This window comes from Mesoplodon bidens (genome assembly GCF_964165515.1).
Source record: "Mesoplodon bidens genome assembly, chromosome: 9".
NCBI lineage: Eukaryota > Metazoa > Chordata > Mammalia > Artiodactyla > Ziphiidae > Mesoplodon > Mesoplodon bidens.
Window position 1 is genome coordinate 102,001,327 of NC_138166.1, and position 13,064 is coordinate 102,014,390.

Below are 13,064 nucleotides of genomic sequence, written 5' to 3' on the forward strand. Positions count from 1 at the left end.
TCAGATTTAGATTTATAGGATTTCATCTGAATTGGTTTACAACACTAAAAACGTATAATCACAAAGACTTAAGCCCTAAATAGGTTAAAACAATTCTAATGGGCCTGCTTTGACAATTCCATTCGTATTATAAAAACCCGCTGTACAACTTTAGTTGATGCATGAAATTTCACTTTAGAAATTCATTTCTAAAACTACCATATTTGGTTGAATACTGTCCCCAGAATTCATGTCCACCTGGAACCTGAGAAATGTGACCTGATTTGGAAATAGGGTCTTTGCAGATGTAATCAAGTTAAGATAAGGTCATACTGGAGTAAGATGAGACCTAAATCTAGTATGGCCAGTGTCCTTATAAGAGGGTAATTTGGACAAAGAGACACAGACATACAGGGAGAAGGTCTTGTGACAATGGAGACAGACTGGAGTGATGCAGCTGCAAGTCAAGGAACACCAAGGACTGCCCAGCAACCACCAGAAACTAGGAGAGAGGCCTGTAGCAGATGTGAGACAGAAAATTTCTGTTTCTGGTACTCTTACAATAGCCCTAGGAAGCTTATACAACTACCTTCTTCCCCAGTGTAACAGGCTAACTCAGAGTGCTAGCTAGATTCCTTTCCCCATCACCAGAAAAGCATCTCAACGCTGTGTTAACAGATTCACTAATTCAGCTTTTCCTACTTAAGTGTAATTGAAAATGAAAAAAAAAAAACGAGTTCCTGATACCAGAATATCTTTGGTCCTGAGACAAATTGAGGATATTCCAATTCACACTCAAGAGATTATCCAAGATAGCCATTTAGTAGGGGAGGAAAAAATAAAGAATAAAAGCTCACCAAAACATTCACAGTAGCACCATTTTAAAAATCAAATGAATGCAATACTGAGGTACCCACCCTTACGTGTGCTTACGTAAGTTACCAACAGCATGTGCTGTGGGTCCCAAGTCAACCCCTTACTCCAAAATGCCCCCCCTTTTTGGCTTCTCTTTAACCTCTCCCACTCCCACCACTCCTGCCACTCACTGTCTCTCTCCCGTAAATCTAGCCTTACCTACGTCTAAATGTCCGTCTCTCCCGAGCCCCGCTTCCTTCCTCTCGGATACCATATACGTTACCTTCTTTAGAAAGTCTCGTCCGTTATTCGTGCCTATTCTTTCTCGTCTCTAATTCACCACAGAACCTTCTGTAATCTGGTTAACAAACCCACTGTTCCAGATAGCAGATAGTCAAATCTATCAGACACTCTCTAAGTCATCTTCATCTCACCCCACAGTTATCCCTAGAACCACCGACACTGTACACCATACACAGACCGGCTAGAAATCTATCTCCTGGCTTCTCTGGCCAACTTTACGGTGTTTCCTTCTGACCACCAGTGAAAATACTAACGCTCCCTGGAATACAGCTCCCAGTTGCTTCTTTTCACCAGACAGGTTCTTATGCCCTCAGCTCCCACCTTCACACCGGGTCTCAGCTCCAGTCCACACCCACCCTCCACACATCCAAATTCCCAGTGAGCATCTTCGCTTGAATGGAACACAGGCACTTTTAGTTCAACAGATCCAAAACTCAACCTGTCATCATCTGACTTCTTTCTACCCAAAGCTGTTCCATCCGCCTAGAAACTTCAATCACTTCAGTTTTCTCCCCTTCCTGAATAAGCCCTATTGATCCTACCTCTGAAACCTCTTTTCAGTTTGCTGCCTCTCTGTCATCCCCCGAACTGCCTTCTTCCAGGCAGTCATTCCTCTCACCTGCCAACACCCAACCACTTCCAATCTCCCTCCGTTCATCCTCCATACCAATGCAGACAGATACTTTGAAAATGCAAATACAGTGCTGCTCTCCTTCTTTCATCCTTCAGTGGTGGCACACTGCAAGCCTTAGAGACAGATATACAAACTTCTTAAAAAAAAAAAAAAGAAAGAAATACAAACTTTTTAAAAATAATTTATTTATTTTTGGCTGTGTTGGGTCTTCGTTGGTGCGTGCGGGCTTTCTCTAGTTGTGGAGAGCGTGGGCCACTCTTCGTTGTGGTGCGCATGCTTATTGTGGTGGCTTCTCTTGTTGCGGAGTGTGGGATCTAGGCTCACGGGCTCAGTACTCGTGGCACACGGGCTTAGTTGCTCCGCAGCATGTGGGATCTTCCCGGACCAGGGCTCGAACCTGTGTCTCCTGCGTTGGCAGGCGGATTCTTAACCACTGTGCCACCAGGGAAGCCCCACAAACTTCTTAATACAGCATAAAAGACCCTTCATGATGCAACTTATGCCACCAGCTCAGCCTCATCTACTATCGCTCCTCTCCATGTTATACTTTCACCATATTTAACCTTTTATCATCCCCTTCAAAACTGTCTGCCTTTACATGTGCTATTCCCTCTGCCTGAAACCCTCTTTGGACGGTCCTTACAAGCTTCAGTTTAGTGTTACCTCCTCTAGAAAAGCGTTGTGTAAGCCTCAGGGTACAAAGAGCTCCTCCTCTTTTCAGGACTCAGAAGCCTGTCCATATCTCCACTTGTCTCACCACCCTTGCCGATTCACCCAACGTTAGGGCTGATGGGCAGGGATCTCATCTTATGATCCTGCATACTTCCAATGCCTAACAGAGTACCTGACACAGCAGTATGTACGCAGTAAGGACTGAATGAATAAATCAAACTCATAGGTTGACACAAAAAAAAGTTTTAGCACATCAAGCACTTAAGACAAATATGAAACTAGTCAACTTTACATTGAAGAGGCTTTCGTATACTGGCATTTACATAAACAAACTCATATATACTACACACACACATACACACCCATAAATATACCATCATGTCTGGTTCCATATAACAAGTTCATTTCCCCAACCTAGCACAAACCTACAGTAATTCTTTGCTGCTATGTATACTGTTCACATTAAGTTCAAAGAAACTAATTTAATTACCCCTAGTTATATAACTTCATATGCCCACAGATATACGAACAGGAACTTCTTCTGGAACTATATAAATACAACAGTCACTAGCAGTTTCAAGGGTAGGACAGTTACAGGCTGAACTGTGCTCGCCCCAAATTCACATGCTGAAGCCCACACACCCAGCATCTCAGAGTGTGACTGTGTCTGAAGATACGGCCTATAAAGAGGTAATGAAGTTAAAACCAGTGTGTTAGAGTGAGCCCGAATCCAGTATGACAAATGTCCTTTTAAGAAGAGGAGATGAGGACTTCCCTGGTGGCACAGTGGTTAAGAATCCGCCTGCCAATGCAGGGGACACAGGTTCGATCCCTGGTCCGGGAAGATCCCACATGCCGTGGAGCAACTAAGACTGTGCACCACAACTACTGAGCCTGTGCTCTAGAGCCCACGAGCCACAACTACTGAGCCCACGTGCCGCAACTACTGAAGCCCGCACGCCTAGAGCCCGTGCTCCACAACGAGAGAAGCCACCGCAATGAGAAGCCCGCGCACAGCAACGAAGAGTAGCCCCCCGCTCGCTGCAACTAGAGAAAGCCCTGCGCACAGCAACAAAGACCCAACACAGCCAAAAATAAATGAATAAAATAAATAAATTTATTTTTTAAAAAATTAAAAATAGAAATAAAAATTTAAAAAAAAAAGAAGAGGAGATGAGAACACGGACAACACAGAGGGCTGACCTGGTGAGGACACAGTGAGAAGGCGGCCATCTGCGAGCCAAGGAGAGAGGCCTCAGAAGAAACTCAACCTGCTTACACCCTGATCTGGGGCTTCCAGACTCCAAAATTGTGAGAAAATAAGTTTCTGTTGTTTAAGCCACCCGTCTGTGGTATTTTTTTATGACACCCAAGCTAATAGAGGGGGCTTCTGGTTTATAGAATTTAAATTTCTTAATCACGTACATGGAATTTTTTTAAGCCAGCAAGGGTTGTGTTAACAGTGAAGTTGTGGATGTTTTCATTTTCTTCTTCACGCTGGCCTGTATATACCACCCCCCCACAGAAAAAAACCATTAAATTAAATGATGTAAGAGAGTATCCTAGACATCCGAGTTTACCATACACTGGCCACAAACACTACATTTTACCTTACTATTTACCATTTGAAACAAAATAATGCACTATGTTACCGTAAGGTATTTTTAATTTTTACCAGCTCCGAAAGGAACTGGTGGAGGTAGAAACTGGAGGGGAGCAATGTTGTCACACACCTCCCTGGAGACTAGAGAACCAACACTTACAACAAGTACATAACCTTCCTGTATCTGTGTTCAAAGTCATTAGAGAAGCTAGGTAACACGTAATGGACCCTGTGAGTTAGGCATCTTATACATTATCATTTAATTCTCATAACAACCCAGTGCAACTGAGATTGAGTCCCCCATTTTTCAGATAAGGAAACTAAGGCTCAGGGAGGGTAAGTAACTGGTCAAGGTCATACAGTTAGGAAATGGAAGTGCTGAGGCTCAAGTCCACATGTCTTAAAATCCCTCGCTGCTTGATACTAAGACTCCTTGAATGCTTAACAGGTATTTATTAAACATCTTCTGTATGCACTTGGCTAGACAGAGCTCTGACCCAAGAAACACAGTCACTATTCCAAGGACTTAGAATTTCCTCTTTAACACTTTGTTGAATATCTATTTCTCCTAACTCCTCAACTAGATTTTAGAGCTCCTCAAAAGAGCTGTAGTAAAAAGAGAAAAACAAAGAGCTTTGAGTCAAAGTCCTGGAAAAATTCTGGCTTTTTCCCACTTACATAAATTAACAAGCTGGATTCTTCATCAGTAAAAGGGTTGTGGATTAAGTAACATATATGAAATTGCTGGGAAGAGTGCCTGGCGCATAGTGGATACTAAATAAATGTTAAGGAGACATGAATATTCATTTACAGCCTTCACAGAATGCAGACCCAGAACTCAAACTTTTTATTTCACCAATACTCTGATTCCTCCAATGGCCTCTTCGGGATTCAAAGATTCCACTCATCATCACTCTCTCTATCCCAACCATCTACTTAACATTAAACTTAACATTCAAAGCAGAAAAAAACGAACATTCTGAATCTTCTTTATACCATGGTCTTTTAGAGTAGTGGTCTCCAAAGCAGAATGCACACAACACACTTAAATGTCCCAATCACAGACCTGCAAATCTTAGAACTTGAGATTAATAAGGAATGTGAAATTTAGCTCTCCTAAAATTTAGCAATCCATATTAATATAAGGATTGTGATAGATGTACACTATTTATTTCAAAAAGAAAAATAAAAAGGATACAGATGTTGAGACCAAGGATTCAAATTCTTACTAATGGAGGCATGATTCCAATATGTTTGGGACTTCCCTGGTGGCGCAGTGATTAAGAATCCTCTGCCAATGAAGGGGACATGGGTTCGAGCCCTGGTCCAGGAAGATCCCACATGCCGCAGAGCAACAAAGCCTGTGCACCACAACTACTAAGCCTGCACTCTAGAGCCTGCGAGCCACAACTACTGAGTCCTCACGCCACAACTACTGAAGCCCGCACGCCTAGAGCCCGTGCTCCACAACAAGAGAAGCCACCACAATGAGAAGCCCGCGCACCGCAACGAAGAGTAGCCCCTGCTCGCCGCAACTAGAGAAAGCCCACGCACAGCAACAAAGACCCAATGCAGCCAAAACCAAATAAAATAAATAAATTTTTAAAATAAATAAATAATAAATGTTTAAGAAAGAAAAGAAAACAAATATAAGTTTGGAGACAACTGCTTTAGAGCCACAATTGTATCATTAGTTATGGTTAAGTTCAATGTGGGAACTATGATATACAGTATATTGTATTTTTATTAACACTGAACACTTTACAAATGGGCCGAGCAACTTCGCAGGTCTGTGCCACCGATCCTTAGGTTGCTCCTTCTGCCTGGATATGCACTAGCACGTAACTCCTACCGTTCTCCTATATATTCATTTCACCATGGAGTCTTTACAGATTCCACACAGTGACAGGTGGTTAGTAATCACTCTACAAATCTAAAGCTACAAGGTTGTAAGTCAAATTATAATATAGGGCTAATATAAGGAAAGATTTATGTACCTTTCTCTTGCTCTAAGACATAACTTCATTAAGAATAAAACAATCTTGAGACTTCCCTGGTGGTCCAGTGGTTAAGACTCCGCACTCCCAATGCAGGGGGCCCGGGTTCAATCCCTGGTCAGGGAACTAGATCCCACATGCTGCAGCCAAGACCCCGCATGTCGCAACTAAAAAGGTCCCACACGCAGCCAAATTTAAAAAAAAGAATAAAACAATCTTTTTTACAATTACACTCCCTTCTGCACCTACTGGAAAAACATTCCTCTAGGCAAGTTTTGATCAAAAGGAATACACTGTACTTAATATGCACTAAATTGATTTTCCTTGTAAATCTACACTTAAACCATTCCCCCAAAAAAGTATCCTGCACAAAAAAGGACATAAGTGAATGTGTATTTATTTTGAGCCCTAAACCCCTAAATTCCCAACAACTACCGTTAACGGTGTTGTAACTCTACTTGAATTATGGTACACTAAACCAGTGACTCCTTAGAGAATCTCCTGATTTTAAGCACAGAACTTGGAACTTAGAAATTGTTCTAATATCCTACCAAAAGTGTATTAAATGAACACTTTGGAAAAAGAAAACTAAATATATTTTCACTTGCTTGCACTGAATTCCCTTCTTGGCTATGCCTTGATAAGGTATCATGAAACAACTGTAAATGTATCTCACCTATCTGTACCCACCCCCACCCTGGGCATCAACACAACTAAAGCCTTGGAAAGGCCTCAGAGCTCCAGCTGAACTGCGGAAATGATCCAAACTCATATACTCACAATTGCTTTTTTAACAATGATGTGTGCAGAGGGGGAAAAATAGAGGTTTTTATGAAATACCTTCCATAATACCTCACAGCTACGTCACAATGACCCTACTTCCCCACCTGATTAGTTATTAGTAATCAACCCTTAGTCAAAGGTAAAAATGAAGGGCTATGGAATTGTTCATCATTTCCTCTTAAGTCTCTTAAAGGCAGTGTTCTTAGAATTCCACATTGATGATCTCATTGAAAACTCAGGGCTGAATTAACTTGCCTCAAGTCACATCAGAACCACCCCATTGTACAACTCCAGGAAGCAGCATTTGCATTATTTGATGGGAATGCCATCCCTAGCACAACAGGAATGGAGCTGTGCAATGAAGCAGTCTGGGTCACACCACTAGTAAGCAGTGGAGGTGAAGCTCAAAGCTCTGCTGTGACTGAGGAGGAAGAGCACACTCAAATCTTAGAGCTACACTGCCTCCCATGTCGGAGGATGGACAATTAATCATATAATAAAACAAAGTTCTCCTGTTATAATAAGCCAGTTACAGCTTTGTTGGTGAAGGAAGAGAGGGAGGGAGGGAAGGACAAGTCAGTAGACAATGACCACTGAAGAGAGAAGCAAGAAGAAACTGTAAGAAGAAAACCTACTGAAGACTGCCTCGGATGAAGCTGCACATCTTCAGTGGTAGGAAGCAGTAACGAGAGAGAGATCCATGGGGCAAAAAGGAGTCAGGGTGGTTCTGTTTTTCCCATCCACTCCACTGCTGCCCTTAAAGACCCCAAATGAGTTTTATAAAGAATGACCAGCCAGCATTCAGGTTAAAATGACACTTGCACCTAGAGTAGGAAAAACTATAAATTATGCATCAGTCTCCGCATTCACCTGCCCCCACTTGTAACTTTGAAAGGATTCATTTATTTCAAAATTAGAAAACTGATCTCTGAGTAAAAAACCTCATTAAAATATATGGCTTGGAAATATTTAGAATCTATTATTACAAGACCTTATTTTCTTAACATGTAAAGAAAGAGTATTTACAAGTCACTTTTTAAAAAAAATTTTAAAGGATGACCAACCCGACAGAAAAGTGGGCAGTGACATACGGAAGCCACTACTGTTACCCAACCAGCAGCCACTCCACCCCCCGTCCCCATCAACCTGTTCTTGCTGTCAGAGGCCACCTCCCATTAGAAGGCCTCAGAGGAACAGATGTTGGCTTTCCTGGCCTCACCTGGACCTACAACAGGAATACATGACCAATCACAGCCAAAAGGATCCAAGGGGAAATCTGCTGAGAGCATCCAGGAAAGGTTTTCGTTCCAAATAAACTAGACATACACGAAGAGATAGACCACATCTTTACGGCGCTGGTCACATGGACTACCAGAAACGTGAACATCACCCCTCTCTTCTTCTCACATCTCACACCCAACTCCTCCACAGATCCTTTCAGCTCTACCTTCAAAATATATACAGAATCACTTCTCTGACGTCTTTTTCCAAAATATCTCTCACCTGGCTGCTTGCAATATTTTCGTAACTACCATGCCTGCTTCAGCCTTTATCCCCTTCATCCTAGTCTCAACACAGCAGCCAGCATGAACCTTTCAAAGTGTTAGTCAGATAAGGTCAGCCCTCTGCTCAAAAGCCCCCAAAGGTATCTCATCTCACCCGGAATAAAAGCCAAAAGACCTCACAGTGGTCTACAAGGCCCTGCACGCTCTGACGTCCTGCTCCCCCTCTCTGCCAGCCATCACTCAGCCCTGCCACCCGCCCCAGCTCTCCTTCCAGGTCTCGGAAGGCGCCAGCTCACTCGTGCCCCGGGCCTGTGTGCTCCGGGAGAGGCCCTCTGTCTGAAATGCTCTTCCACCGCACCTCTTGACCTTGCACTCTTACTACCTTTGAGACTCCATCAAAGGTCACTGCATTGAAGCCTTCCCTGATAACGTCATTGAAATAACCCGACTCAGCCTCGCCCTTCCCCCTGCATTGCTTTATTTTTCTCCATAACACTTAACATTGGGCCTGGAACCAGGCCGCAGCCTCGCCGCGCCCGCCGCCTCCGGACCATGGACCCCCGCAAAGTGAGTGAGCTTTCAAGCCTTCATGAAAATGTGCAAGCAGGACCCGAGCGTTCTGCACACCAAGGAAATGCGCTTCCTGCGGGAGTGGGTGGAGAGCATGGGGGGTAAAATACCACCTGCTACTCATAAAACTAAATTGGAAGAAAATACCAAGGAAGAAAAAAGATAGTAAGAAGGCGGAGGAAAACATAAAGACAGAGGAACCATCAAGTGAGGAAAGTGATCTAGAAATTGACAATGAAGGTGTGACTGAACCAGACACTGATGCCCCTCAAGAAATGGGAGATGAAAGTGCAGAGGTAACTGAGGAGATGACGGATCAGGCAAATGATAAAAAAGTAGCTGCCGCTGATGCCCTAAATGATGGTGAACTACAGAAAGCCACTGACTTGGTCACAGATGCCATCAAGCTAAATCCTCGTTTGGCCATTCTGTATGGGAAAAGAGCAAGCGTCTTCATCAAATTACAGAAGCCAAATGCTGCCATCGGAGACTGTGACAGAGCTATTGAAATAAATCCTGATTCTGCTCAGCCATACAAGTGGCAAGGGAAAGCATACAGACTTTTGGGCCATTGGGAAGAAGCTGCCCAGGATCTAGCCCTTGCCTGTAAGCTGGATTATGATGAAGATGCTAGTGCGATGCTGAAAGAAGTTCAACCAAGGGCCCAGAAAATTGCTGAACATCGGAGAAAGTATGAGCAAAAACGTGAAGAGCGAGAGATCAAAGAAAGAACACAAAGGGCCAAGAAGGCTCGCGAAGAACATGAGAGAGCCCTGAGGGAGGAAGAAGCCAGATGACAATCAGGGGCTCAGTGTGGCTCTTTTCCAGGTGGCTTTCCAGGCAGAATGCCTGCAAGGGGAGGGGGCATGCCTGGAATGGCAGGAATGCCTGGGCTCAATGAAATTCTTAGTGATCCAGAGGTTCTTGCAGCCATGCAGGATCCAGAAGTTACGGTGGCCTTCCAGGATGTGGCTCAGAACCCGGCAAATATCAGAGCAACTCAAAGGTTATGAATCTCATCAGTAAATTGTCGGCCAAATTTGGAGGTCAAGCATAAGGCCCTTCTGACAAATAAAGCCCCTGCTGAAGGAAAAGCAACTTAGATCACCTGATGGATGTCGCAATAATACAAACCAGTGTACCTCTGACCTTCTCATGAAGAAAGCTAGGGTGCTTTGAAGATAATCCCTACCCCTCTGCCCCAAATGCAGCTGAAACATTTTTACAGTGGTTTGCCATTAGGGTATTCATTCAGATAATGTTTTCTTACTAGAAATTAAAAACTTTAAACAATTTTTAAACCTTAAAAGTATTTAAAACCAATTAAAAGGGTGTGTTAATCCCTACATTTTTCTTTACTAATCATTTTGGTTTTTTCCTTTGGATTAATTAGGCAAGGAAGATACTTCAGTATGGAAGGTTTATTGTTCAAGTTTGAGTGAAATAAAGATTAGTGGGAAGATCATTTAAGTAGATAAAGTTTGAGTTGGATATATGGTCACTGAAGCACTCTGATTTGTCTTTTTAATTGCTTTATTATTATTATTATTATTTTTTTTTGTGTGTGTGGTACGCGGGCCTCTCACTGCTGTGGCCTCTCCCGTTGCGGAGCACAGGCTCCGGACGCGCAGGCTCAGCGGCCATGGCTCACGGGCCCAGCCGCTCTGCAGCATGTGGGATCTTCCCAGACCGGGGCACGAACCCGCATCCCCTGCATCAGCAGGCGGACTCTCAACCACTGCGCCACCAGGGAAGCCCTATTATTATTATTTTTTAATGATTTGCTTCCACGAAACTATTGGGACCACCAGTATTGCAGTAGGACCTGGGTAGGGACTGGAAGTACCTGGCAGGGCAGCAGCAATCTTACTACATTTTACATGTGTACCCTTACGCAGATGCATTTAAATCTTACGCTGTGGTGAAGGCATGATTTTTATACTGCTGCAGTAACATTGGAGTACTTAGCTCTGTTCTTCTCTGATATCTAAAATAAATGTTTCATATTTCCACATTAAAAAAAAAACACTTAACATCTTCTTACTGAACATTCTACCTCCTTGTTCGCCTCCTCCCCTACCCCCACCAAACTGTGAGCTTTCGGAGGACAGTGAACATGGCCTGTTTTGCTCACTGCTGTTATTTCCCATAGCTACAGACTACTGCCTGGTAAATTTAAGGTGCTCAATAATTATTTAAGTGAATTATTGAAGTGAATTCAACAAGCTGAAGATTTTTTTTTAACTTTATTGAGGTATAATTGCTTTACAATGTGTGTTAGTTTCTGCTTTATAACAACGTGAATCAGCTATACACATACATATATCCCCATATCTCCTCCCTCTTGCGTCTCCCTCCCACCCTCCCTATCCCACCCCTCTAGGTGGTCACAAAGCACCGAGCTGATCTCCCTGTGCTATGCAGCTGCTTCCCACTAGCTATCTATTTTACATTTGGTAGTGTGTATATGTCCATGCCACTTTCTCACTTCACCCCAGCTTACCCTTCCCCCTCCCTGTGTCCTCAAGTCCATTCTCTGCATCTGCATCTTTATTCCTGTCCTGCCCTTAGGTTCTTCAGAACCTTTTTTTTTTTAAGATGCCATATGTATGTGTTAGCATATGGTATTTGTTTTTCTCTTTCTGACTTACTTCACTCTGTATGACAGACTCTAGGTCCATCCACCTCACTACAAATAACTCAATTTCGTTTCTTTGTATGGCTGAGTAATATTCCATTATATATATGTGCCACATCTTCTTTATCCATTCATCTGTTGATGGAAACTTAGGTTGCTTCCATGTCCTGGCTATTGTAAATAGTGCTGCAGTGAACACTGTGGTACATGACCTCTTTTCGAACTATGGTTTTCTCAGGATATATGCCCAGTAGTGGGATTGCTGGGTCGTATGGTAATTCTATTTTTAGTTTTTTAAGGAACCTCCATACTGTGCTCCAGAGTGGCTGTATCAATTTACATTCCCACCAACAGTGCAACAGGGTTCCCTTTTCTCCACACCCTCTCCAGCATTTATTGTTTATAGATTTTTTTGATTATGGCCATTCTGACCAGTATGAGGTGATACCTCATTGTAGTTTTGTTTTTTTTTTGCGGTACGTGGGCCTCTCACTGCTGTGGCCTCTCCTGTTGCGGAGCACAGGCTCCGGATGCACCGGCTAAGCGGCCACGGCTCACGGGCCCACCCACCCCGTGGCATGTAGGATCCTCCCAGACAGGGGCACGAACCCGTGTGCCCTGCATCGGCAGGCGGACTCTCAACCACTGCGCCACCAGGGAAGCCCCCCTCATTGTAGTTTTGATTTTCATTTCTCTAATGATTAGTGATGTTGAGCATCCTGTGTTTGTTGGCCCTCTGTATATCTTCTTGGTAGAAATGTCTACTTAGATCTTCTGCCCATTTTTGGACTGGGTTGTTTGTTTTTTTAGTATTGAGCTGCTTGTATATTTTGGAGATTAATCCTTTGTCAGTTGCTTCATTTGCAAATATTTGCTCCCACTGTGAGGGTTATCTTTTCATCTTGTTTATGGTTTCCTTTGCTGTGCAAAAGCTTTGAAGTTTCATTAGGTCCCATTTGTTTATTTTTGTTTTTATTTCCATTTCTCTAGGAGGGGGGTCAAAAAGGATCTTGCTGTGATTTATGTCACAGAGTGTTCTGCCTATGTTTTCCTCTAAGAGTTGTACAGTGTCTGGCCTTATATTTAGGTCTTTAATCCATTTTGAGTTTATTTTTGTTATGGTGTTAGGGAGTGTCCTAATTTCATTCTTTTACATGTAGCTGTCCAGTTTTCCCAGCACCACTTATTGAAGAGGCTGTCTTTTCTCCATTGTATATCCTTGCCTCCTTTGTCAAAGATAAGGTGACTATGTGTGCGTGGGTTTATCTCTGAGCTTTCTATCCTGTTGCATTGATCTATATTTCTGTTTTTGTGCCAGTACCATACCTCTTGATTACTGTAGCTTCGTGGTATAGTCTGAAGTCAGGGAGCCTGATTCCTCCCAAGCTGAAGTTTTTTTTTTTTTTTTTTTTTTTTTTTCTTTTTGCGGTATGCGGGCCTCTCACTGTCGTGGCCTCTCCCGTTGCGGAGCACAGGCTCCGGACGCACAGGCCCAGTGGCCATGGCTCACGGGCCCAGCCGCTCC

At 43.3% G+C, this 13,064-nt stretch overlaps 1 protein-coding gene and 1 pseudogene across 12 annotated transcripts in view; one reads left to right on the forward strand and one right to left on the reverse strand.

Moving 5' to 3' along the window:
• Positions 1–13,064, reverse strand: part of KMT2C (lysine methyltransferase 2C) — a 291,663-nt gene that overhangs the window by 244,766 nt on the left and 33,833 nt on the right. The gene's annotated exons all lie outside the window — the stretch shown is intronic.
• Positions 8,884–10,193, forward strand: LOC308623071 (hsc70-interacting protein-like; annotated as a pseudogene). The gene has a single exon. The product of its transcript is annotated as a hsc70-interacting protein-like (transcript).